Source organism: Canis lupus, chromosome 12 (assembly GCF_011100685.1).
Source record: "Canis lupus familiaris isolate Mischka breed German Shepherd chromosome 12, alternate assembly UU_Cfam_GSD_1.0, whole genome shotgun sequence".
Taxonomy (NCBI): domain Eukaryota; kingdom Metazoa; phylum Chordata; class Mammalia; order Carnivora; family Canidae; genus Canis; species Canis lupus.
The window spans coordinates 32087093-32113587 of record NC_049233.1 but is presented as its reverse complement, the minus strand read 5'-3'; the positions used below and the strand labels follow the sequence as shown (position 1 = coordinate 32113587).

Here is a 26495-nt window from a genome sequence, read left to right as displayed (position 1 = left end):
GTTTTTTGGTCTTCAAACATCATTTGAGGATGAATTCTGAGTCAGCATGCTATAGTGATTATGTTCAATCCAGCAGCAAGACTTTCACTAACCAGTCAATAAGTATATAGTGTGTGCTTTTCAAATGCTAAAGTAGAAGACACATTTATTTTAAAAATAACATATTTTCTTTCTTAGAGAAGCTGGTAATCTGATTGGGAATATAATTCTTCCCATCAAAAGGTACAATTTATTTATTTTTCCTTTGAATCTTGGTAAGCCTTATGACTTGATTTGATCAAAAGAATGCAGTGGAAATTATTTATGACTTCTGAGCCTAGATTTCAAGAGACCTTGCAGTTTTTATTCCTATCATCTTTTCCACTATCAAGTGAAGTAGCCCAGGTACACTTCACTGAATACAAGAGACAGCACCAACTACCAGACATGTGAATGAGACAATACTAGATCATCCAGCCCCAGGTTGAACTACCAGAGGAAACTGCAATCTCATGAATGACACCAGATGAAACCAGCAGAAGAACCAACCAGCTGAACTCAATCAGCTGAATCATACAATTGTGAGCAAATAAAGTAGTTGCTGTTTTAAGCCATTAAGATTTGAGGAGGTTTGTTATATAATAACTGGTACACTATCCAATAATTTCTCATATGCCCTTTGTCTTTGCCCTGATTTGTTGTTGCCCATGACACGTATCCCATCTAATGTATTAGGTATGTATTTTTAAATTCATTTTTTTTTGCCTGTCTTTATTTACTGAAATGTAAGCTTCTTGAGAACAGGAATATTGTTATGTTCACTTTAGTATTTCCAGATCCTAAGAGTGTCTGAAACATGGTAGGTGCTGAATAAATGTTTGTTGAATAAATACCCAGTACAGATTTTGACCTGATATAAAAAGTTGGACTTTCCTAGACTATTAATTCATTTGTTTATTTAACAAATATTTTTTCAGCATCTAATACAATGCAGACACTGAGCTAGGTTATTTTGTGGACATATAAGATTTGCACATTATCTTTTGGAGCTTGAGAGCTTCAGTGGAAATTATCTTGCAGGTATAGTGTCACTGCCTCTTTGTCATAAAATACACATTAAAACCAAGAACACATTGCCCTTAAGGGTCACTGAACATCATTTACAAGAATGGTAGCACCAGTTTTATTGCCAGTAATAGCTTGTATTTATTTATTTATTTATTTACTTTTAAAATCGTGGTAAGAACATTTAAAATGAGATCTTCCTAATTTTTTTTAAGATTTTATTTATTCATTCATGAGACACACACACACACACACACACACACACACACACACACACAGAGAGAGAGAGGCACAGACACAGGGAAAGAGAGAAGCAGGCTCCATGCAGGGAGCCCGATGTGGGACTCGATCCCGGGTCCCCAGGATCACACCCTAGGCTGAAAGCAGTGCTAAACTGCTGAGCCACCTGGGCTGCCCTCTTCCTAAATTTTAAATGCACAATACAGTATTGACTATAGACACAATGTCGTACATCAGATTTCTAGAATTTATTCATCTTGCATAACTTAAATTTAATACCTGTTAAATAGAAATTCTCCATTTCCTCCTCCCCAAGCCCCTAGCAATTACCATTCCTAAAGTATAGGCAACAAAAGAAAAACTAGGCAAGTGGATTGTATCAAACTAAAAAGCTTCAGCACAACAAAGGAAACAAATATCAGAGTGAAAAGGCAACCTCCAGAATGGGAGAAAATACCTGCTAACCATAGATCTGATAAGAGGCTAAAATTCAAAATACATAAGGAATTCCTATAACTCAATTGCAAAGCAAAAACAAAACTGACAAAGTGGAAAAATATTTTTTTGTTGTTTTTAAAACTGGAAATCATAAGAGTAGAAAAAAGTATGGGAAGAAATAACATTAAGGAAGCAAATCTACTGGGTTATAAATATGTATAAATATCTTCACCATAATTTATTAATAATTAAAGGTTAAAATATGCTAGGTGCCATCATTAATTAGTCAATAGGCAAATAATAATAATCACACTAATGAAAATAACAGTTAACTTTTACAGAATATCTAACTCAATGTTAGGTGCTATAGTAGATACTTTAAATATATATTTTTGAAACCTAAATAAAAAAATTAAGGTAGATATTGTTGTGATTATCCCAGATAGGATTATTGAAACAAATGGATTTAATGCCTCCATCTAGAATCATGAGGACCCTAGAGATATAAGAGCCTAGGGTTGGAAGTTGACTAGAGATCTCAATCTGCATAACAACCATGCAAGCCTTGGACTGCCTACCTTTGGCTTTATTATATGTTTAAAAGAAATAAATGGACCCATGAGATTGTGGCTATGCTAAGGCTTCCCAGCTGGTAAAGGACTGTGACAGGAATTGAACCCAAATCTGAAAGACTTTAAAGTAGATCTTCTTTTCTTTGTTCTTTCAGTGAGGAGTAGATACAACAAAAGCACACAACCAGAGTTAAGAACATGCAGGGTCAGCGCTCAGAAAGGGACAGCATTTTCGAGTCCTCTGCCCTATTGTTTCTGAGTACCACAGCAAACATTTGTTTATATTTACTCTTTTTCATCTTCCTCTTAAGTGTGTTTCTTCCCTTTGAAATCCCAGATCCCTATCCACTTCTCCTTAGTTCAGGATTACACATATACTTCATTTTGCCTGTCTTTGGAATTCCGTGTCTGTATAGATTCCCTGTATAGAAGAAATCACATTTTACTTTCTCTTGTTAATCTGTCTCATGTCAATTTGATTCTTAGTTCAGCTAAGAAGAACTAGAAAGGCAGAGGAAAGTTTTCCTTCCCAGCAATACCTTGGGAAGAAATTACAAGATTTGTGAATTCTTTCATAGTTTTTAACAACCTCTAAGTCAAATCACCATACTATTAAATGTTATTTGCCAAAAGTATTTCCTAAAACAGTGTAAGAGGTACACTTATGATTCACAATAGTTTTCCATAGGCTAAAATTCTGACACAAAAATATTCAACAACAGAATCACTGAGTAAGCATCTTAGGCAGCTATTTGTATTACACTACTTTTTTCCCTCCATTCCATTTGAAATTATAATTATGATGTGGCTTGGCTGTAAACTGATCTAGTCATACTTCTGGCACTGGGTCACAGGTTAGCTGTTTTCTAAGTTAAAAATTTGAGCATATGTCTGTAATGTTAACCCAAATGAGAAGGATAGATCTCAACAATTTACTGTTGAGATGTGAAACTAAGACATCAATTAGAGGTTGAAGTTTAATTCGCTCAAAATCCTGATGCTTTGTTTCTGGGATAGAGCTGGGAATATGTGATTTTGATATCAGAGTTCTTAGTTTCAAAAAATAGAAATTTTAAATCTTGAATTAATCATACTTCAAAAATATGATTCATTTCCTACATGGAAAATGCAAAAATCATTGGACATTTATATAGTTTAAATGACTACTTGGATGACATGATATTCTTAGAACTCTGACAAAAGGAAACCTGAATATTAGAGTAATGTTTCTCTGCTCACTTCCTCAGTATATTATGTGCAATTTGGGAACATGTATACTAATAGAAAGGAAATGGAAATGATTGGAGTGGCAGAAGAAAGTATACCATACACAAACACATAGAAATGAAATAAAGTGGTCTGCATATGAAAAACTAAATTCAATTAAAATATAAACTAAGAAAATAATCTGTTCACACCCAAGTGGTTCATAGTCACATATTTATTCAAGCAATTTTGTCCTAGCTCCAATATCACTCATTTGCAACTATTGAATTCTTTAAAAACTAATCAATATCGCAGCATTGCAGTGTTTAAAGTCAAAAAGCTCATTCAATAAAAGTCAGGCTGCAAACATTTGTACCTATGTGATGAGAGAGATAAGTACATGCACCAAATCAAACTATAATAATGGCGTCAGTAAATATTAGAATAACTTTTCATCAGGTTTTTTCCTTCTAATTAAAATTACACTCTGAATGTGTTTGTGACAAGTTTCAAAAGAGCTTGCCAGCTTTCCTCCCCTTTTACATTATCTATAGCACCTATAGGAAAACAAATATCTTTATCCTGAGTATAGTTTTTGTTGTCTGTGTGGATTTTTTGTTTGTTTGTTTTTTAAACCATAGATATGGCAATGGGAAATTTGGCTTCTTGTTTCAGCTGCATCGCACCAGAGTGCTATTATCTGGAGGAAGTCCCTAGCCTACTCAGGGACTCAGTGTTCTCATTTATAAAATTAGATAGTTGCATGTTCTACCTCACTTATAGAAATGTTGTGTTGATAAAACTGAAGATAATGGATATATTCATCAATTATTTATTTAGTGGATATATGAGCTAAGCATTATCAATGGGAATGAAAATCATATTTTTAAAAGTTAAGATTCCTAAATAAATGCAATATATTGTGATGATCATATATACCGTTTTATTGATAAGAAATCATGTCAGAGGAGTCAAGTGACATGAAAAAGATTTTTCATCAAAGATGATCTCTTATGGCGGCACCATAACATTTCTAGATTTCAGAGGGGAATGACTAAGTCCATGTTTAGATGACCCATAGTTAAAAGAAATAAAGGAACTAATGTCTTCTATGAAGAAGAAAGAGATTGATATGAATTGAGTTTCACCAAGAATTTTTTTGTTGTTGTTACTATAAAGATTTTAAGAACTGAAAACAGAATCCGAGATTACTGAACCTTTGGGGTCACATAACCACACGGCCAACAGCTAAATCACATTTTACATCACAGGTGGACTAGTGAAATATGAAGTAAAGTATATATTACCAGGGAAGGAATACATGTCATACTCTGACATGAAATGCAAAGGATGTAATCTATCTCCCAAATACTGCCATTACCATAAAATCATCAATGAAAACCTTTCCTTCGAAGTACTTTCTTTGGATATTAGGAATATTAAAAATAAATGCTCTGTTAAGTATAGTCGAGAATAATAATATATGAAAGTATAAAAAATGTAGTGATTTCTGCAAACTTCTGGCTTTGAGGGATCTTGAAGATAGATCTCTTTTGTGGGATGCCATAAATTACCCACCCCCCACACACAAAGCAAAAAAGATATTAGGTAAGTGAGGGTAGAGTGGCTGCTATAGCTGAAAAGGGTTCACAGAGAAAGTATTGTTCAAAGACTCCAGAACATCTCATACCACTTATTTGCTAAGCTATACGCTCCTGACTACATGGCAACTTAACCTGAGAGCAGCAATGGAAAGTCAAGGGAAGCCTGTGCTTTAATTCCTCAATGGTAAGATATGCAGAAAAGGATAATGAAGAGGCAGGAGTGTGTATAACTGAATTATGTAACATGATTTTTTAAAGTTCAATGCTCAAATTGATTTTTTTAAAAGATTTATTTATTTATTTATTTTAGAGAAAGGGAGAGAGAGAGAGACAGAGTAAGAGAGAGAGACCCTGTGCTCACTCACACAAGAGTCAGGGGAGGGCGAGAGGGAGAAAATCTCAAGCAAACTCCCCATTGAGTGTGAGGGCAGACAAAGGCTTGGTTTCATGACCCATGAGTTAATGACCTGAGCCCAACCCAAGAGTCTGACAATTGACAGAGCCACTCAGGTGCTCCCTTAAGTTGATTTTTAAATTTTCATGAATACATTTGAAAAGGCAGTATTCTATGAATTTATGGATAGGTGAAATTAGGGCTTTTATGTGCTGATGTAGATACTCTGAAATACCAGCTTTCATAATTTGGAGAGTATGAAATTTTGCTTTAACCTCCTACGTTTGTAAATTTATATAAAATGCTTTCATGCCTTTTTTTGTACTAGGCATAGAGATTTCAAAGACTGAAAGACAAACATAGCCTCTGCTCTCAAGTACAATGGAGACAAATATACAGCTTGTCCATCCCCACCCAATTAAGAAAATTCCAAAACCTAGAACACAATTAGAAACTGTAGGTGTGTGGCTAGTGCTGTGGTGACAAAGGGAGAGAACTATGTGAGCCCATTTCTCAAAAGTCTGGCATCTAAAGAAATATGTGTTGCCATATATTTGAATAAATGCGCATTATATTTTCCTATCATGCTGCTGCTCCTCTGGAACTATGGTTACTTTCTACATTAATAAGGCAAGCAGTGAAAATTCATGGTTGAAGGACAGCAGTGAACCCTCCATGGCATAATTAACATTTTAATGAGCAGTCAAGGCCTTTCCTGTTTTGGATCTCAACTTTGTGTCTCCTGAGTGGATCTCAATCTGTTGAGCTCAGAGGATGAGGTGATTCTGTCTTAGTGAGATTTTAAATAAAAGTAGATTACATTGGCCACTATTTCAGCTTGATATTGCCCTCTCTTTTGTTAGGAGAAAACTCACTCATATTTGAATGTGCCATGTCAGTGTCCAGCAACCAATTTTCAGCTCTAGTTTCCTTTTTAGTACATATAAAACATGTACCCACAACAACTTACATTCCAAGAATGGCTAATTTTCAGTAACTGACTGACTAATTGCAAGTTCCCCTTATTTGTAAGGTGCAGTGGGCTAACTGCTACATGGGGACACAATAATTTGCAGAGGAAGCATTGGGTAATGCTTGTAATTTAATTATTTGCAAATCAAACTGCCTAATACACCAAAGGCACTAAACTTCTTCTTTGGTGACAAGTTTGAAGGTCATTAAAAAGCTATTTGTTTTGAGGTTTCAGAAAGTAAAGTACCTAAAAAATGTTCTAATGGATAGAAGAAACACTTTTATTCTCAGATAAAAATCTCTCAAAATATTAAAAACCAATCTCCTTATTTTCATTACTAGGGAAAAAAAATAAAAAACCTGTCATGAGAAAAATTCCTATGGGAAAGTTTCAAGTATCTTAAAAATGAAGCTTATAATAGGAAAGTCTTCTCTGTCATAATTAATATAGCATCACTAATATAAAAGTCTGGGCTTCTTCTCCCATCTTTATATCTCCTTTCTGACTGCTGCAAACCCATTACTATAATGTACATTATAGTATAGCACAATATATGTTATAGTATTATTCTTGTTACATAAAGGCTGCAGAATCTCAGGAAATTTTGACATTTATTTCTTGGTGACGAGAAAGCATAGCTCAAGTTATCTCTAAAGATGTGAGCATTAATAATCCACACAGATAGTGAGGTAGTTCAACCACTACTTTAAATTTTCCTTACTGATTCAGTCCTAAAAACCAAGGACATCATGCACATTTACCTATGAGTTACATAATCTTTTAGCAAAGTTGCATACTGCAGTTATGTTCATTGTATCCTTCAGTTATCATGTTTTTCTCTTAACCATAGTCAAGTATATAAAAAAGTTAAAATATAGATATGTCTGCCATAGTTAGTTGATAAATTTTATAAAGAATAGTTGTTACACGTTATCTGCCAGTGGTAAATTTCTTCTGAAGAAGAGGACTCCAAGTTCTTTAAAGAGAATCAGACACGAACATAATGTTACACAATATAAATAACCTAGTTTTGTAGCCAACTAACTAGAATACATAGAAGACCCTAGGAAATAAGAAATTTTCCTATTACGGATAAATTTGAGAAGACTGGTGTAAAGACTGGGTATTCTCATAGCGGTATATAAAATTTATTTTGCACAATTCCCAACTTTGCAATTTTAACACAGAGAAACAAATTACCTATGCTCATACTTCTCTAATTCAGGCCATGGAATGTATCTTTAGTGTTCTAGAGTTTAACTGTGGCCATTCCCAGGGACAAACAGATTCAACAACAGCCCTAGAAAGAATAATAGCTACATTCTGGAGCAGTAGTTTTATATTACTAAGGCAACTTCTGGACCTTTTAATACATGAGACAAATGCTGATAGAAATCCATGGCATCTCCAAGTGAAAGTAAGGATATTTCATGAACTAAGTGCTGCTGTGGAAAATATTGAAGAACTCAGTTGATGTTCAGAAAATCCATCGTGGATGACCCCACAAATCCTTACTGGCTCCAACTTCCAGTGAGTGCTACCTCTTTCCCCTTTCTGAGTTCTCTTCACCTACTTAGGCTCCTTTTTCTACCAGGCTTGCCAAACAAAGTCTTTATGGCAAAGTCAAGCACAAAAGAATAGGAAAAAGAGAACAAACTTGCTTTTGGAGTCTCCGGTCTATATCCTAGCAGTTCTGTGTGATTTCCTTAGGTTCTGAGTACAGATATCCCTACAGTAACTCATTTATCCATATCCTTATGAATTATGTTTCTTTTCAAATCTTATATGACAGGACAGAAAAGACTATTGTTCACTGTTACTCAGCTGCTCTTTTCTCTTCCCCCTCTTCCCCAAGAGCCAAAGTAGATTGAAGTGATTCCTGTTTATACGTCTACATCAGAACATAAACTGTCTAGGGCTGAAGTTTATATAGAATCCTGACATGAATAGGGAAAATACTACTAATGGATTCTAAGATTGGACTGTTATTAAAATGAGTAGCTTTTTTTGTACCAGACTCAATCATGGCATTAAGGGATTCAAAATATTCAACTAGAAGTTCTTATCATATCAATAGAACAATGACTGCCTTGTTTTGTAATGTAAAGCTTAAATGACCTTGATCTTTTTACCACACAGAGATAAGGTTTTTATATGCCCACCCAAATATACTAATGTTAAATGCAAAAAGAAGTAACTCAAGACCATCTCCTGGATATTAGAGGATCTTTGTGTCTCTTTGTAAGAGTCAGATACTCTGAACCAAATTTCCCATCACCTACATTATATTCTTTTCATTTATTTTTGTTTGCTTATTTATTTATTTATTTATTTTGGGGGGGGGGAGAGACAGAAGGAGAGGGAAAGAGAGAATCTTAAGCAGGCTCCATGCTCAGTGCTAAGCCCAACAAGGGGTTTGATCTCACAACCCTGAGATCATGACCTGACTTCATGACCTGAGCTGAAAACAAGAGTTGGATGCTTAACTGACTAAATCACCCAGGTGCTCCTCATCTTTTTTATTTTTTATTTATTTTTTTATTAAATACCTATCTAGCTCCAAAGGAATGAAGGTAGGGGAGGCTATAGCTACACTGCTCTTAATTTTACGAGATCTAAATCTTACTCTCAGATACACCTCAGGAATGATCCAAGGACAGAGAACTCTTCTACCTGGCAGCCAAGGGGACTGTGAAGAGAAGCAAATCGGGGTCTTTAATCATCTTAGCAGCACAAAGGAGAAAATATGCTAGAACCAAATCATCCATCTCCTGCGGCATCTTTCAGCCAAATCAAAGGCCCTGTGGGACCAGAGCTGAGATGTGCTGTAGCCCATGGGACAGTGGGTGACATACTGCTTCTTTCTCTTGTAGCCAAGCCACCTTGAACAAAACTGCATTCCTGCTGTCTCACACAGCCTTCCTTATCAGCCATGTTACTGAACTATAGATAATTTATGGCTGCAACACTCAGAAATAAGAGACAGGAAAAACAGATGCTCAGGGCCGGGTTTTGTCACTTTCCTGTGTGCTGCCTATTGCTTCATGAAAATCATTTTCCTCCTATACAGGTTTAATTGCAATCACTATACATAGGAGCTTTAAAGACCAGTCCTTATATTAGACCTGGTGTTCAGTGCAGTACTAATAAGCCTCCTCCCTTCTTTGTGACTACTGCCAGGCCTCCAGAGGGCTCATTTACTCTAATAGGACCACATGGTCACTATTGCCAGAGGAGTCTTTAGTGAAACTCCTTCTGGATGAGGCATCTACCCCACCCACTCAAGACTCAGAGAATCTGAGGATACACTCTTATAGTCATTAAGCTGGACTAGAAATAGTGGCTGAAAGGAGGCATGGGGTTACAAGTACCCTTACTGTTCCAGGAAATAGAATCATGCCCTTTAGTGTCTTTTCCTTTTTTCCCCAATAAACCCTGTTAAAAAAGAGACAACAGGCCCATAACAGAATAATTAGTGCTAAGAACATCTCCAAAGGAGACTTAATACCTAACTTAATTGCAAATTTAATCTCCTCTAGGAATGTAATCTTAACCAGTCAGTTTGGAATTTCCTGTTCAGCACTAGCAATGTAGTACAATTGACTGATCCTTCTTGTTCCCTAAAGAATGGTGACTTTGCCTGATAGAGTCTACTCTTTTCCTTGTCCCTCCATATTTTCTGTCTACAGAAGTATTCTAGATTGTATTGCTTCTCAGAGCTCCTTTCTATTTGCTAAATGGGATGCTGCTTGATTCATAGATCATTGAATAAAGCCAACTTGATCTTTAAATTTAATCAGTTGAATTTTGTTTTTTTAACTGCACCTTCATGGTTTCAGGACAAGATAGGCTACAAATGAAAGTAAGGCTGGCAGCTCTGTGCCCCCTTTCATCTCTAAACCCAAAGGCATTCAGTTCCTCTGTTGATTAAGAGCTGATATCACCCATTGAAGAGAATCATTTAAACATCAAGGCCAGTGGGATCTTTTGTCCCTTAATTCTTTTTTTTTTTTTTTTTTAAGATTTATTTATTGTTTGAGAGAGAAAGAGACAGAAAGAGAGCCTGAGTGCACACACATGGTGGGGGAGAGATACAAGGAGAGGGAGAGAGAGAATCTCAAGCTGACTCTCTGCTGAATGTGGAACCCCCTGATGTAGAGCTTGATCTTATGATCCTGAGGTCATGACTTGAGTCTAAATCAAGTGTCAAATGCTTAACCAACTGAGCCACCCAGGCACCCACCTGTCCCTCAATTCTCATCACTGCTGCTCCACAAGTGACGGGTGGGCTCTTTCTAGTTATTCTGTTCAAGAAGATACTTTGTTCTGGGACTCCATAGGACTTTTCCAGGTCTATCTAGGCTACGTTTCTGTTTCTACAGAACTGACACCCACAGGGTCTCATTTCATGTGCACTTGGAATGGCCTTGCTCAGAGACTCTAAATCCAAATGTTCTCTTTTCTCTAGTCTCTCACAGTAGATTCCATGATTATGGACTATTATTACTCAGTCCTAGTCTTACCATATTAATTGTACTGAGTGTTGGCTCAGCCTTACATATATTTGCACTCTCCTTTGTCTGGGTGGACAGTATCAGGAACACCCACAGATAATCTCAGCAAGGCCCTGTGGGTGACCCTTCCTTTAACAAGGTGTTAAAAGCCCTTCAAATTACTTAGCTTCTCAATAGGAACCCTGATCTTGAATCAGTCTTAAGCAAATTTTCTCACTAACTCTAGGTATTCAAATGCAAATGACCCCAGGCAGCAGTCTTTGGAGATGGAAAGCAGTTCTGTTTAGACCCATTAGAGCCTCTCAATCAAGCAAATTCTTTAGCTTAGGGCCTTCCATCCATCCTCTTAATAAAGTGCCTACAATTGTCAGGCATTTACTAGACTTTTAGGGAGAAGAAAAAGATACTCTGGGGGTGCTTGAGTGGCTCAATTGGTTAAGCGCCCAACTCTTGATTTTGGCTCAGGTCACAATCTCATGGTTGTGAGATTGAACCTGGCTTCACAGCATTACACTCAGCGGAGAGTCTTGCTGGAAATTCTCTCTCCTTCTCCCTCTCTACCCCTCTCCTCCCCAAATAAATAAATCTAAAAAAAAAAAAAAAAATACCCTGATGCTGAACCACTATAATACTTAAACTAGGGTCAGTATTTAGCAGTAGCCTACAAATATGAATGGGGGAACACACATTTATTTAGATTATAGTCTCCTATGCCAATAGAAATTTTGAAAATAACCTTTGTGTTCTAGAAATTAGTCGAGGCAGCTAAATCAGTTCAGATTTGAATTTATTGTAACAATCTAGGTCGAATGTAAAGAATTATAGAGTTGACAACATTTTGCTTGAGGATTATCAGGATTTAAGAGATGTATTTCATTGTGTGAAAGATACTCATACTTCTCCCCCTTGAACAAAAATGAGAGAATTTTGTTTTAATGGTGAGAGGTCTTTAAATAAGCCCTAAGAATATTACTATGAAAGAATAGATGAGACCACTACTAATGAGCCCTGGCAATTTTCCCCCTACTGCAGTCTTTAAAATGTTTCTAATAAGAATCATGGGAATAGGCTATATTAGTTTTCTTGTAGGTCTTTCAAATACCTTATTTAAGCAAAAAGCTTGAGTTCAGTTAATATATTCCTGAAAAGAAAATGTCTAACTTTTAAAAGCAGTAAACATTTCATAAGATGAAAAGTTTGAATGAAATATGTTTATATATATGTTTATGTTCCTTTTGTTACCCTTTTTTAAAGCTAGGACTAAGCAAAAAGGAAAATGGGAAGAATCATACTTTATTTGTACTTTATTTTTTAACATTTTGAAATAATTTTAGACATAAAAATGCTGCAAAATAGTACACAGAATTCCTGTATGCCTTTACCCATCTGTCCCCAATATGTTAATCTGACATAACTACAGTATAATTAATCTAAATAATGAAATTAACATTAGCATTAACTATTAACTAATCCATAAACCATATTTGAAATTCACCAACTGTACCTCTAATTCCCTTTTGTGATCCAGCATCCTGCAATGCAATTAGTTGTCAAGTTCCCTCAGTCTTCAATTTGGGACAGTTGTTATTTTTCATGATCTTGGCTACTGTGAAAAATGCTGACCACTTATTTTGTAAAATGGCCCTCAATTTAAGTGTGTGCTCATTTTCTTAAGTATAAATTGAGGTTATGTATTTTTGACAGGAATGTAACAGAAGTGATGTTTTGCCCTTCTTGGTACATCATATCAGGAGATACATGATACACTTATTCCTGATGATGTTGACTGATCACTTGGTTAGGGGACATCTGCTATATTTCCCCAATTCTTCCATTTGTAAATAAATATGTTTTGGGGAAATGTATTTTCTTCTAAGATATGCACTCTTTCAGAAATTAAGACCTAGATGATATTTTGGGTGCCCTCTTCTAGGGATAGAAAATATCTCATTTCCTTCTAGACACCAGTATGCTTTAAAATCACCTCCTGAGATCCCTGGGTAGCTCAGTGGTGTAGCGCCTGCCTTTGGCCCAGGGTAGAATCCTGGAGTCCCAAGATCAAGTCCCACATTGGGCTCCTTGCATGGAGCCTGCTTCTCCCTCTGTCTATGTATCTGCCTCTCTCTCTCTGTGTCTCTCATGAATAAATAAATAAAATCTTTAAAAAAAATAAAGTCACCTACTGATGGCTCCTCTGGAGAGTGCTCATCTTAATTTTAAAAGTTAGCAGAAAAACAAAAAACAAAAAACAAAACAAAACAAAACTTAGATTTGAGGAGTCAAGTCCATATAGCTAATGTCACTAGTACGGTCGCTGGTTTAGTTACTTTTTAGGTTGATCTTTGCCAGAATTTCCTTCCACAAATACAGTTGAGCTCTTAGATATAATGCTTTGCCCAATAATATAAAGGCAATCTCTTTTGCTTAGCAGAAAAATAAAATGGATCTGAATCATCAGGAAGAGAGGATGTTTTAACTCAGTACCCTAGTCAAGTAGCACTGACTGTAGTATTTAATAGGGCTCTTGACAACCCCTATCAGGTCCCATATCTGGTCATTTATTATTAAGCTGATGTGCCAGTATAATATCACTCCCATTGACAACTGGAACAAAAAAGAGAAAGATTTTTAAATTCATCATACATATTCATGTCTCTGTGTCTTTGTTAATGTTGTTCCTCCTGCTTTGTTGTCCTGCTGCATGGGATATTCTTCTTTCACTAGCTCAGGTCAACTACCATGTCCTCATTGAAACCTTCCTTGATATCACACCTCAGAGTTGCTGGGTGTTCTAGCTCTGTGTTCTGACAGTATTCTTTATACTTGCTTAGAGCAAATAGCATACTATACAGTGGTTGATTATGGGGGGCAGGGTTCTTGCACCCCTACTCAGTTTCCAGGTCCTCAACATCAAAGACTACATTATTCTACTTGGAACCACCATATGTAGCTTTGAACATATAGACTGGTAAATGTTGAGCAAATGAACTACAAACTTCAAAAATATTAAAACAGTAAAGGCAGTATTATATTCTACTGATCTATTTATTGATCCATCTATCTATCCAATCTTGCTTTACTTTTATCGTTATAGAAAGATTTATTTTTTTTTTAATTTTTTAAAAATTTTTATTTATTTATGATAGTCACACACACAGAGAGAGGCAGAGACACAGGCAGAGGGAGAAGCAGGCTCCATGCACTGGGAGCCCGACGTGAGATTCGATCCCGGGTCTCCAAGATCGCGCCCCGGGCCAAAGGCAGGCACCAAACCGCTGTACCACCCAGGGATCCCGTATAGAAAGATTTAAAGTGACATTTAAATATATATAATAAGAGATAAAATGTTAAACAAAAATAGATGTGAAAAAATGAGGCAGGGGGCACCTGGGTGGCTCAGTGTTTAAGCATCTGCATTTGACAAAGGGTCATGGGATCAAGTCCTGCATCAGGCTCCATGCAAGAAGCCTGCTTCTCCCTTTGCCTCTCTCTGTGTCACATGAATAAATAAAATCTTTAAAAAAAAAAGAAAGAAAAAGTGAGGCAGGAAGGAAGAGCCAGGATTGTATCAAGCAAAGTACATGTTATAATGTCTTTCATTTTTGCTAGGGATGGGATCTAAATTAAGCCTTATATTAATATGGAAAAAAAAATTCCTAAACTGTCATTAAAACCAAGGGACCATGCTGTGTAGCCACTAAATGTTGTGCATGATGATTCCTTTACCTAAAAACAAATATATGATAAATATTAATTCCTAAAAACAAACACAGCAATAACCCTAATTCATGAAAAAGTATTTAGTGATTGCCTGGCAAGGTTTATTAAAGCAATGCACATGTACCTCTCACTCACATTTATGATTTTTTTTTTTTTTTTTTTTTTTTTTTTTTTTTTTTTTTTATTTATGATAGGCACACAGTGAGAGAGAGAGAGGCAGAGACACAGGCAGAGGGAGAAGCAGGCTCCATGCACCGGGAGCCCGATGTGGGATTCGATCCCGGGTCTCCAGGATCGCGCCCTGGGCCAAAGGCAGGCGCCAAACTGCTGCGCCACCCAGGGATCCCTCACATTTATGATTTTGAAACAAAGTTCCTTGGAAACCAGGGCATGTTACCCATAAGGTAAATGCAGTGTGAAAGTTAAGAGTAAAGCAACTCTGTTGGACTTTTCTCATTCCTAGAATTAATAAATATACAGGGAAGAAAATTATGCCCACTTGAAAGCTTTTTTGAGGGGGAATGAGAGAGTGAGACATGAATAGCTGAATTTGTTCATGTACGTACACTTTAATTTTGTGCTAAGTATTTACATTCACTACCAAAAAATACAAAGTGACTTCTCTGTGAAATGAAGACCTTATCTATCACTTTTACCCCCTTGAGGATCTCATTAAATTGGTGGGTCAAACGGAAACATTATTTGATCATATTACAGAAACACTTTTGTCAGGCTATGCATTAGCTTTATTACACAAGATAATATCATTTTTCCTCTCACTGCTTTATTAATTTAAAACTTAAATAATGTCTGCTACCTCCCATCACCTATCTACTTCTGCAAAGAGGCAGCTCAGGCCCACAGATCAACAAGAAAGTTCTAAAATCAGCAGGACGAAAAACTGATTCAGACTTGCTGATAAAGGTTACACTCAAAGACCTTTAATCAAACATTACCCATTCTTCTTTTCTAACACATTAAATTTTCTTATCAAACCAGTAGTTTCATTGTATGCAATGGGATTAGAAAGGGGAATACTTAGCCAATTAAATATTTCAAATATTCTGCCCACCAAATCAAGGAAGGAGCAGTACAGTCAGGGAGTACAATTTTATGAATGTTCATTAGTCTGGAAGAATAAAAGAAAAAAGGGCATATTTCAGTTTCTACTGGAGTGTGTTTTTTTCCTTTAAAATAAAACTTTTATGGAAAAAATACGACAGATAGTCACCTCTAGCCTTAAAATTCATTTTGAAATGTTGCAAATTAGCTCTCTTGTTAGGTCACCTTTTGAAAAATTCAGTATTCCACATAAGATGGGAACTCAAAATAGTGTGTCTGAATTACTCTTAAATGTAAAGCCTTGGGCTTCTCCCACTTCAGGCTAAATAAACTCTTGCTCTCACTTTAATTTTTTAAATGTAGCTGCATGTGATATTTTCATCAATTCAGCAAAGATAATTAAAAGACATTATTGGAAAAGGCCATCACCAAGCATATTTCCCAGGCAAATAAGCAACAAGTAGAATGAATTTTGATGCTTTTGCAGATACTTTATTATTGTAAGTGTGATTATAATTGTATTTGATTTCTTGCAAATTCTCTATGTCAATACTGGAAATTAATTGTACTCCTATGTTAGGACTTACAGGGGCCAGAAAATATAAAACTTCAGAATTGAGAGTGGATAGGTGTTGCAAAGAATAATATATGAGGTGGAGAGTAGAAAGCATTGTTACTGGAGAGATGGCCAGGGGCCAGTTACTAAAGGAATATAAAGGCTGCATTTTTAAGACTGGTCTTTATATTGTAGATGAGGACAATATTGAAAGGTTTTAAAGGACAATGATCTGACTTCTACTGACTCCAATAATTGGTAACAGGGGTGCAATCTCAGTGTAGCTGTGAGTAACATAAAGGAATGAAGAGAATAAAGTAAAAGGAAGAAATTTTAAAAAGACAAGAGAAAGGGTTCTGCCACTTTTTTTTTTTTTAACCCTAAAGCCAAGGTCTTGACAATGATTTTTTTTTGCTAATGAATGACGTAGATAACAAATGTAGTGGCTCAAATGATAATGACAATAAAATATGGCAATAATTATCTAATGTACTAGACAATGGGTTTGTATTTTGCAGGATTAAGATGTGTTCTAAAACTGTTTTCACAACCTCTTTGCATAATACTGTCCTAATTTCACAAGTAGCTTTTTATTAAATATCTGTATTATTTCCTGGAGCTCTTTTTCAGGCATCTGTACTATATCCTTTAGTGGTTGTGATCAATATGTTATGTGACTATGATTACTATCTGTCATAGTGTTAATTTTCACATAATATTTGCTGTTATAATTATGCACTAGCAGCTGGGAAGACTAATTTATTACTTGGCTATTATCATTGAAGGTCATGTAACTCCAAAATCCTGTTAAAGCATTTGATCACATTTTGCATGTTCTGCCAGAGAAAGGCTTTCTTCTGGCAACTCCTCAGACTTCTGTGGACTTTATCACTTTTTTAACCAGTGAAGCTGAAGCAAGTAGGTACTTATTTCTGGTGACTGCCAATAAAGAATCTGATTGCTTAAATGCCCTCTGTTCTCATACTCAGCTTTTCTTAATTAGGTAGTTGAAAGAGATGGTGTTTATAAAAATTAAGCTATGTGCATACTCAACCATCAAATATTAGTTGGAGACTTAGTTCTAAATATTACTTGAAATCCAAAGTAGTAAACTTTATTGTATTATTCAGGTATACAGAAGAATACTTCAATTCCACCTATGAGAAGGTCTATTAATATTGCAGATATAAATTGTGGCTTATAGGGTGATTTTGAGACAAGCAGGAGAGTTTATCTACCCATCTAAGTATAAAGTGGAATGGAAAGCATAGATTGGAATGTTACAGAATGTATGATAAGTGGGATAATGTAACTGATAAAGCATTCATATCTTAGATGCAAAAGAAAATAGGATCCATTTCAGCATGTGAAAAAGTATAGAAGTTTTTGGAATTTATCACAGATCTCTCAGAAAACTTCAGTTAGACATTAGTACTATCTCAGAATTATTCTTAATATTAAAAAGCAAAATGGGAACCTAAAACATCAATTTAATGAGGCAATCTGTCTATCAATATTAGAATATTTGTAACTAGGGGCACCTGGGTAGCTCAGTCAGTTAAGGGCCCTACTCTTGGTTTAGGTTCAGGTTGTGATCTCAGCATCCTGTGATTGAGCCTCAAGGAGCAGCACAGGGTTCCTCTCAGGAGGGATTCTGCTTCCCCCCATCCCTATACCTCTGCCCCATCCCCTGCTTGGCAGTCTTTTTCTCTCTCTCCAAACTAAATAAGTAAATCTTTAAAAAACAATATTTATAACTAAAACACAGCCTCACTAAACACTTGTGAATTAACAGAAGCAGTATCTCCCCAAGATAAACCCAAGTTCAACTTCTTATACACAGAACACTCATAAAGGACTACAAAACACACTGGCAGACCAAGCTGACAAGAAAGAATCATGTGCCACTGGAATACTTTGAATATAATTCAAAAGACAAAGAGCTCTATAGCAGAACTCAGCTTTTGACCCAGATAAGATTTTTGAGAGTAATGGTAATGCCATATTACTAGACCCTTATTTGTGTAATTTTTTTGTTATTTGTGTATTTTTTAATCACAAAGGGTAAATAATAAAAGACATTGGTGTTTGATGAAATGACAGGTTGGACTGGAGAGGGGTGGGAATATTCTGAAGGTGATTGAAGTAATCTATTCAGGGAAAGAGTAGAATCCAAGTAGGAACTCCAGTATACAAAAGCTCCTGTGGAAGGAGAAACATATCATAAAATAGATGAAAGTGTCTGCTCCTGATTTTTTTTATGGTAAGCTCCACATGCAGTGGAGGGCTCAAACCCACAACCCAAAGATCAAGACCCAAGTTGAAATCAAGAGTCAGAGGCTTATCCTAATGAGCCACCCAGGCACCCCTACTCCTGATACTTTAAATCAATAAATGATAACTATAGAAGAGCAGGTAGCCCAAAACAGAATTTCAGGAGTTGGTCATTTTTAGAAGTTAGGAAACAAACAAACAAAACAAAATTGGATGAATAAGATAAAATGAGAAGGATGGAGAAGTCAGAGAAAAAAATGTACAAGGCAAGAAAAATACACACAAAAGGAGGAGGGTGGGAATAATGGTAGAGTAGGCAGTCAATAGTGCCAAATATTACAGAGAGAGGTGGTCCAGAAACAAACATCTGAGACAAGGTCCTGGAAACTCTAAGGAACCAGAGGAAGAAGCTACATCAAGCCAGAGCGGAAAGCATGAAGACGCAGCAACTGTAAACCACTGTGAAGATATTTTAGTAAAGAACTTCAAGAAATGAAGTATTAGTTCAAGAGAACCAGAAAAATACTGTAAAACAAAAGAGAAATAATGATGGTGATTATTTGCTGTTTACTTCTTCAAAGGGAAAGGACCTGGTTGGAAATGCTTGAAGAAAGAGAGAAAACAAAGTAATATGTGGGACAAGGTCCTAGGAGGACAAAGACAGAATAGAAAAGGAGTAGTGATTTCTGTGGTAAAGCTATGAAGTCGTATGTTCTGTGAATCATTTTTGTCATCTTACATTATTTAAATAAATGTATCTTTTTTGCATTTCTTTAGTGAACCAATAACCATAGCAAAATATGCTCTAAGTTTCCTTCTGAAACTGCATAATAGATTTCAGCTTTGGCTTAGAAAAAAACTTCTTTCATTTCTTTAATTTCTGACTGCTTTTAAAATTCCACTTTGCGGGTCTAGGAGTTGGCTTCTTCTAGTTTTCTGAAAACCACCTGCTTGCAGATCTCTGTTTTTGTCTGCAGCACAGTGGTGGTGTGTAGCTTGCTAAAGCCCTGTGGGTCTACAGGAAGTGCAGCGACAGAAACCTGCAGAGGCCTCACACATCTCCCAGCTGCTTTCCTTAGGTCATAATGGCCACTTACTTGTCTAACAATGCTTAGATTTCAGTTTTGAACAGAAACATACTAACTGTGGTCAGAATCTTCAGTCAAGTGAAAATTGCATGCTACATATAGACAATACCCTGTTGGTGGCCTAAACCTTGATTCTCAACATTTAGTCTCAGGTGTCATCAGGGTTTGTGCTCAGACCTTTGCTCCTTTCTAATTCACATGTCTCTCTTCAGTAATTTGATCTGTCAATGTGGGTTTAATTTCACTTGTATACTGATGACAACAGATTGATGTTATAAAATTAGCCATAATGTTCTCTCTGCCACATCTGTGCTATACGCTTGCCAAACTAATGTCAAGGATAGGGTATCTAGAGATTTTCTTCAAGTTATCATTATCAAAATTGCTGTTTTTATGAAATGCAAGCACATTGCATTTACCTTACCTTTTGGTTTCTCCCTCTCAGTTTCTTTAAACTTCATATTGCAAACCAACATCTTGAATAGGAGAATACTAGACCCCAAAAATCTTTTTGTATTTTTCTAATTAAAAATTCATTTGTGCTTTAAAAAGTATACATAAACCAGAAAACTGATGACACCAAGGTCCAGTAATCTAAATATAAAAACACTTTACTTCTGCTTCGGAAAACAAATGCCAGAACTATGTGCATTTTCATCTTAAGAAATTCTGTTTTGTTTATCAGTGAAGGCTCAAAAACTTTAATACCAAAAAATAACCCCATTTGATTAGGATTATAACAGTTTCAAAGGACATGTATATACATGATCACTTTTAACTCATATAGAAATCTTGCAGTGCAAGAGAGATGTTATTATTACCCTCATTTTGCAGCCAAGACCATGAAGAATACAGAGCTCAAATAACCTCCATAAGATCATCTGTAAATCAGGTAGCTGAGCTAAGGAGCTAGTCCAGGCATTTTGGATTTGGACCTCAAGATCTCTCTATAATTCCACATTACCTCCAAGCCATGTGTACTGTTTTTGAGAATGTTCATGGCTTCTATCATAGTAATGTTTTGTACTAAACAACTGTAAGATAAAACAGGATGTGTCTTTCTTCTCTTAGAGGCTAATCCAAACTTAGCTTTTAGAAACCTGTAGAAGTAATCTTGGTATGGCTGAATGTCAGGGAAAAGTCTATCTTTCCTTGGGTACAATAAGAGAAGTTAATGTTTCTTGAATAATTATCACACACTTGGAACTCTATTAAGTGCTTGAAGTGAATTATCTCATTTAGTTTTCACAATAATATTATAAAGATTATTATTATTATCCCCATCTTACCAATGTGGAAACTATGGCCACAGCAATTTAACTTACCCAGCTGGCTTAAAGCAGCAGTCTTATTCCAGAGCCTGTGTAGTTAACCTCTGTGCATATTCCCTTTCAACTAAAATATCTGGAATGCAACTGATCTTTTGAGAAAGCTTTTCCCCTAGAACAGTAATGTAGCACCTACAGAAGTGTTGGCAGAGACGTGCTGAGCAATGAAAAAGAAAAGTGAGGGAAATAAAGTTTTCAGAGGAATAAGTCTATCCACTTTAGAGATATTTACTGCCACACCCATAGCTGTTGGGAAGGGCATCATCTTTCAACACATTTCATTTGACCTTCACTTGTACCCTTGGCCTGCCTTGGTGGCACCAAGTAATGATTTGTATTTGGTCACACATTCAGTTGCTCTATGGTTCTCATCATTTGCTCCAGCCCCTGAGCTAGATTCATATTAAGTGATCAGACTTTTTTTTTTTTTTTTTTTTTTTTTGATTTTGCTAGATGGTGTGAGTAGTATATATAAAATGATATCCTGGCACTTAATCAATTAATTGGTCCTAAGTAAATGTACTTGCAACACACGATATTTGGATATCACTGACTCACTCATTCATTCATTAATTCAGTGGATTCACAACATACTTAAAATAAAACTCAAAATCCTTCCAGATGACTGTAAGCCCTCATGGGATTTGGCCCTTGTTAATCACCCAGACTTATCTCTTACACCTTTCTCCTGTGCTCCCTTATTTCTATTTTTTCTGTTGAATATGCCAAATTTATTCCTGTTTCAGAGCCTTTGTAGCTGCTGCTACCTTTGCAGAAGGTACAATCCTCAGATGCTCAATTCATTCAGCTATCTCCTCAAAGCCCACTTCTTCTAAGAGTCCAAAATCCTTCCTCATCACCTTATCCAAAACGCCGTTCCACTACTCTCCTACTCTTCATCCTTTCATACTGCTTTTCCTTTATAACACTTATGGTAACTGCCTTTGTATACTTTCATTCCCATTTTTCTACTCTAGAATATAAACTCATGAGAGCAGGGGCTCTGTCTGACTCATTCATCTCTATTTCTCGTGTCCTGAATTGCAGGTGCTTGAGTGCCTAGTCTTTTCCAGGAAATCTAGACCTAGATTTTGAATCCTGGCTATAGACCTTTGCTGGGAACTTGGACAAGCCATAACCTTTGAACTGAAGGAGAGTATGCAGGGCAGGGCCTGACTCACGGGAATTGCTCCCAAGTATGAGGCTAGGGAAGTCTGCAGTTCTAGCAGGCCTTACAGGGAGGAAGAGTTGGGAATGTAATTATAAATAAAACTGACAAACTATGGCTCCCACAAAGTCCATATTCTGATGGGAAAGACTGATATAAAAATAATAATTATTTATTATAGCAGATGGCAATGAGTTAATAAACTGAATAGCTATAGTACATACCACTTTTAAGAGGTTCAGAAGCACAGAAGTAGAAAATACTATCCTACCTGAAGAACTTACAATTATTCATATACATACAAAAGAATTAAATGGCATGAAAAACCAAAGCAATGATTAGAGGTGTAAGGGTACTAGGGAATCAAAGGAGTTAATTTTTTTTTAAGATTTTATTTATTTATTCATGAGAGACAGAGAAAGGGAGAGAGAGAGAGAGAGAGAGAGAGAGAGAGAGACACAGAGGGAGAAGCAGGCTCCCTAAAAGGACCCCGATACGGGACTCCATCCCAGACCTCAGGATCCCGCCATGAGCCAAAGGCAGACACTCAAAAGCTGAGCCACCCAAGTATCCCGAAAGGAGGTAAGTTTTGAATTGAATAAGGGAAGATGGGGTGGATGGATGTGTACAAAAGGGGAGAAAGCTTTATTCACTTGAGATTAAATCTTTGTCAAAGTACTTTATGAACCATTTTTTATTTCAAACTATCTTATTTCCTCCCAGCCTTTAAACTGTCTAGCCCCTTACCTTTGGTTGACATTATACTCACATCAATAAAACAGTTACACTTGATACGATATGTAATATGAAGGTTTAATTTACACCTGACTCCAAGCTTTTTCTGTGCCTTAGTTGTGAAAAATTAATTAGATGACAGAGGGGGCCAGGAGTTCCATACTTAGAACAGGTGAGTGGAAATATAAAGTTTTAATAGTCAGTGGAGATTTAACTTGAGTACCTGATATGCCTTATTTATTCATTTCTCATGAAATAGCATGCTCAAGGATATATATGTATTTGCATACATTTTCTTATTTTGAAGTCTTGAAATGAGTCAATATTTTGAGTTTTTCATTTAAATATGTAAGTGGGTAACTGAAGTGTAGAAAAATAATCTTTAGAATAGTGACCATAAGAACGTAGATCTATGTTAAGTATTCTTTCTATACACAAAGATATAATAAATAAGGGTGGGAGGAAAATTCTGCAGATGACAGATATGTTTATGGCCTAGATTATAATGATGATAGGTTTATACTAACCTCCAAATGCATCAAGTTGTATGACAGACACCTCAATAAAGTAGTTTTAAAAAAGAGTGTGTTGCTTTCAAAATTCAGACCAAACATAAATCTACTTACTTAAAATAATGTACATGTAGGCAACATTATAAACAAATACCATATGTAAAATACATTAAACAATAAAAATGCTAAAATATTTTTGATTTGAGAAAACGACAAACTACCTGAATATTAACATGACTGAATATGAAAACAGAATATTAAGTTGAACGGTGAAAGTTCAATGCAAACTAACATCTGCTAGCAGGATTTTTATCTTTAATCTCTGTCTTGCACTCAAGGAACATCACTGTAGATAGTATTACTATTAATAACATAATGATAAACTCTATTAGACACACACATATACATGTACACATATGGTTGACAGAGTGCAAAATGTAATTATTTCTAGTTCTCACAATGACCCGGCAGGATGGTGGTATTATTTCCATGTTGCAAAGGAGATATTGAAGCCCTGAGAGGTAAAGTAACCTGCCTGCAATCATGCATCCAAATTCAGATCTGTCTGACCCAAAAGACTTTGCCTCATCCACTATGCCTCACTGCTTTTTGTTAGATGTGAAACAACCCTTTTGTGATAAACCAAAGAATTGTCTCCCCCCCCACCCTTTTTAATAGTAAAGGGCAGAGGGATAGCTTCTGTAAGAGCAAAAATGTATGAAAGAATTTTGCTTGTGGCAAAGAATTCCTCATGATTGGTATGTAGAAAAGAGTCTTCTATGCCAGAATAGCAGGACTGGTTTTTATTGTATACAGGAAGTTGTTATTGAACAATTTTGAGCCAGAAAGTGATAAGATCAGAGACTGGATTATAGAGGTACATTAAGTCTGAAGGCAAGAGACCAATCAGTAACAGCTCCTCATATGGCTATACTGGGGATTATATGTGTCCATTTTTCTGAAGTACTTAGAACAGAGCTTGGTGTATAAAGAGTTGTGCAAGAATTAAACAATCAAGCCCTTGGTATTTTAACTATCCACTAGAGAAGCTCTCTTATCCTAATGCATGTTACGTTCTTTTTTCTCTAGGGATACATCCAGACATATAAAAAATAGCATGTCGACCTTCTGTAAACACATACTTTAATTAACTAATTAATTTTTTATTGAGGTATAATTGACATAAAATCATTTTAGTTTCAGATGTACAACATAACTATTTGTTATTTGTATGTATAGATTGTGAAACTGATGTAGGAACGAGTTGGGGTAGGTAGGGAAAGATAAGGGAAAGGCCCAGAGTCCGGCTCCTACCCATCCCAAGAAAACAGAGATAAGACAGTAAAAACAAAAAATAAACCAGGCTCCCTAGCTCCAAAATGTTAGGGAGTATCCCCCTTTAATGGCTACTAAGTAATCAGAGAAACTCACCAGATCACAAAGAAATATGTCATTAAGGTGTCATCAATAGTCCCTGCTCAAACCAAGATGGCACAAGAATCTCAAGGCCATGAGCTACCTGACTAGGCTCACAGAAATCCCAGATGTAGAAAAATATTATGGAGGAGATATTAACCTGCGAGAAGGGAACACCTTGTTTGGGTTCATGATATTTACAAAAACATCTTGTTTGTTATCATGATAGTTACAAGTTCACCATGTTTGTTCTAAATATCCACTCTGATATTGACAAGAATACAGAATACCATAAATTGACAAGAAATTTACCAAGTTCCCTGGTCAGTTTCCTATAAAAGACAGACCATAAGAGCCCTCAGTGGCAACCCTGTCTGAACCCCTCTCACTGCTGAGAGCTTTCTCTGTATGTCTGCCTAATAAACTTCTATCACTTTGCTCACTCTCTATTATCCACAAGATTCATTCTTCGACTCTGTGAGACAAGAACCAAGCTCTCCTGTATCAAAATGACCAGGACAGTAAGTCTAATTAAATCTATTTTTATTTAATTTTTACATTTTTATTAATTTTTTTAAAAAGATTCTATTTATTCATAGACACAAAAGGGGGGGGGCAGCGACACAGGCAGAGGGAGAAGCATGCTTCATGCAGGGAGCCAGACATGGGACTTGATCCTGGGTCCCCAGGATCACACCCTGGGCTGCAGGTGGCGCTAAACCGCTGTGCCACCGGGGCTGCCCAAGGTTTTATTTTAAAGTTAAGTCTCCCTTTTTTTTTTTTTTAAGATTTTATTTATTTATGTATTTTATTGTTTTTTTTAATTTATTTTTTATTTTATTTTTTAAGAGAGAGAGCAAGCACACATGTGAGCGTGGGGAGGAGGAAAGGAGCATGAGAGACAACGTGAGCTGGAGGCAGAGCTCTATCCCAGAACTCAAAGATCACAACAGAAGCTAATACCAAGAGTCAGAGGCTCAACTTAATGAGCCACCTAGGTGCCCCAAATTAAGTCTCTCTTTTTAAATAAAAACAAAAGAAATTAACGACACCTTATTTGCTTTGCTCTTCCATTATGTAAATGTTATGGACTGATTCTTGACCTTCCAAATTAATATGTTAAAGTCACAAACCCCAGTATCTCAGAATATGATAAAGCCTTTAAAGAGATGATTAAGTTAAAATGAGGCCCTTTGGTTGGGGTCCTAATCCAATAGGACTGGTATATTTGTATACCAGTATGTATTTGCACGCATGCACACAGGAAAGACTATGTGAGGACACAGTGAGAAGGCTCTGTTTACTAGCCAGGGAGAGAGGCCCCAGGAGAAACCAAATCTGCTTACCCCTGATCTTGAACTTCCAGCCTCCAGAATTGTGAAAAAATAACTGTCTGTTGTTTAAGTCAACTAGCCTGTGGTATTTTGTTACCACAGCCCTAATGAACTAATGCAATTAGGTTGACCTGTTTAACATTTTATGGAGACCAGTATGATGACTCAATTATTACATAGAACTCTAGTTAGGACTTTAATTCACATACAATTGGCAAGGGAAAAATTTTTGTTATACAAAAGCTTATGAGGTTATGCACTTGTGTATTATAACATACACATCATACAATGAATGGAAACCTCTGTTTAAAAGTAAT

At 36.2% G+C, this 26495-nt stretch overlaps 1 protein-coding gene and 1 long non-coding RNA gene across 5 annotated transcripts in view; one reads left to right on the top strand and one right to left on the bottom strand.

The window, feature by feature from the left end:
• Window positions 1-26495, bottom strand: part of ADGRB3 (adhesion G protein-coupled receptor B3) — a 711230-nt gene that overhangs the window by 162416 nt on the left and 522319 nt on the right. The gene's annotated exons all lie outside the window — the stretch shown is intronic.
• On the top strand, window positions 7770-25885 carry LOC119874193. Its single transcript, XR_005367902.1, has 3 exons — window positions 7770-8001; window positions 25305-25365; window positions 25694-25885. It is a non-coding gene; the product is annotated as an uncharacterized LOC119874193 (long non-coding RNA).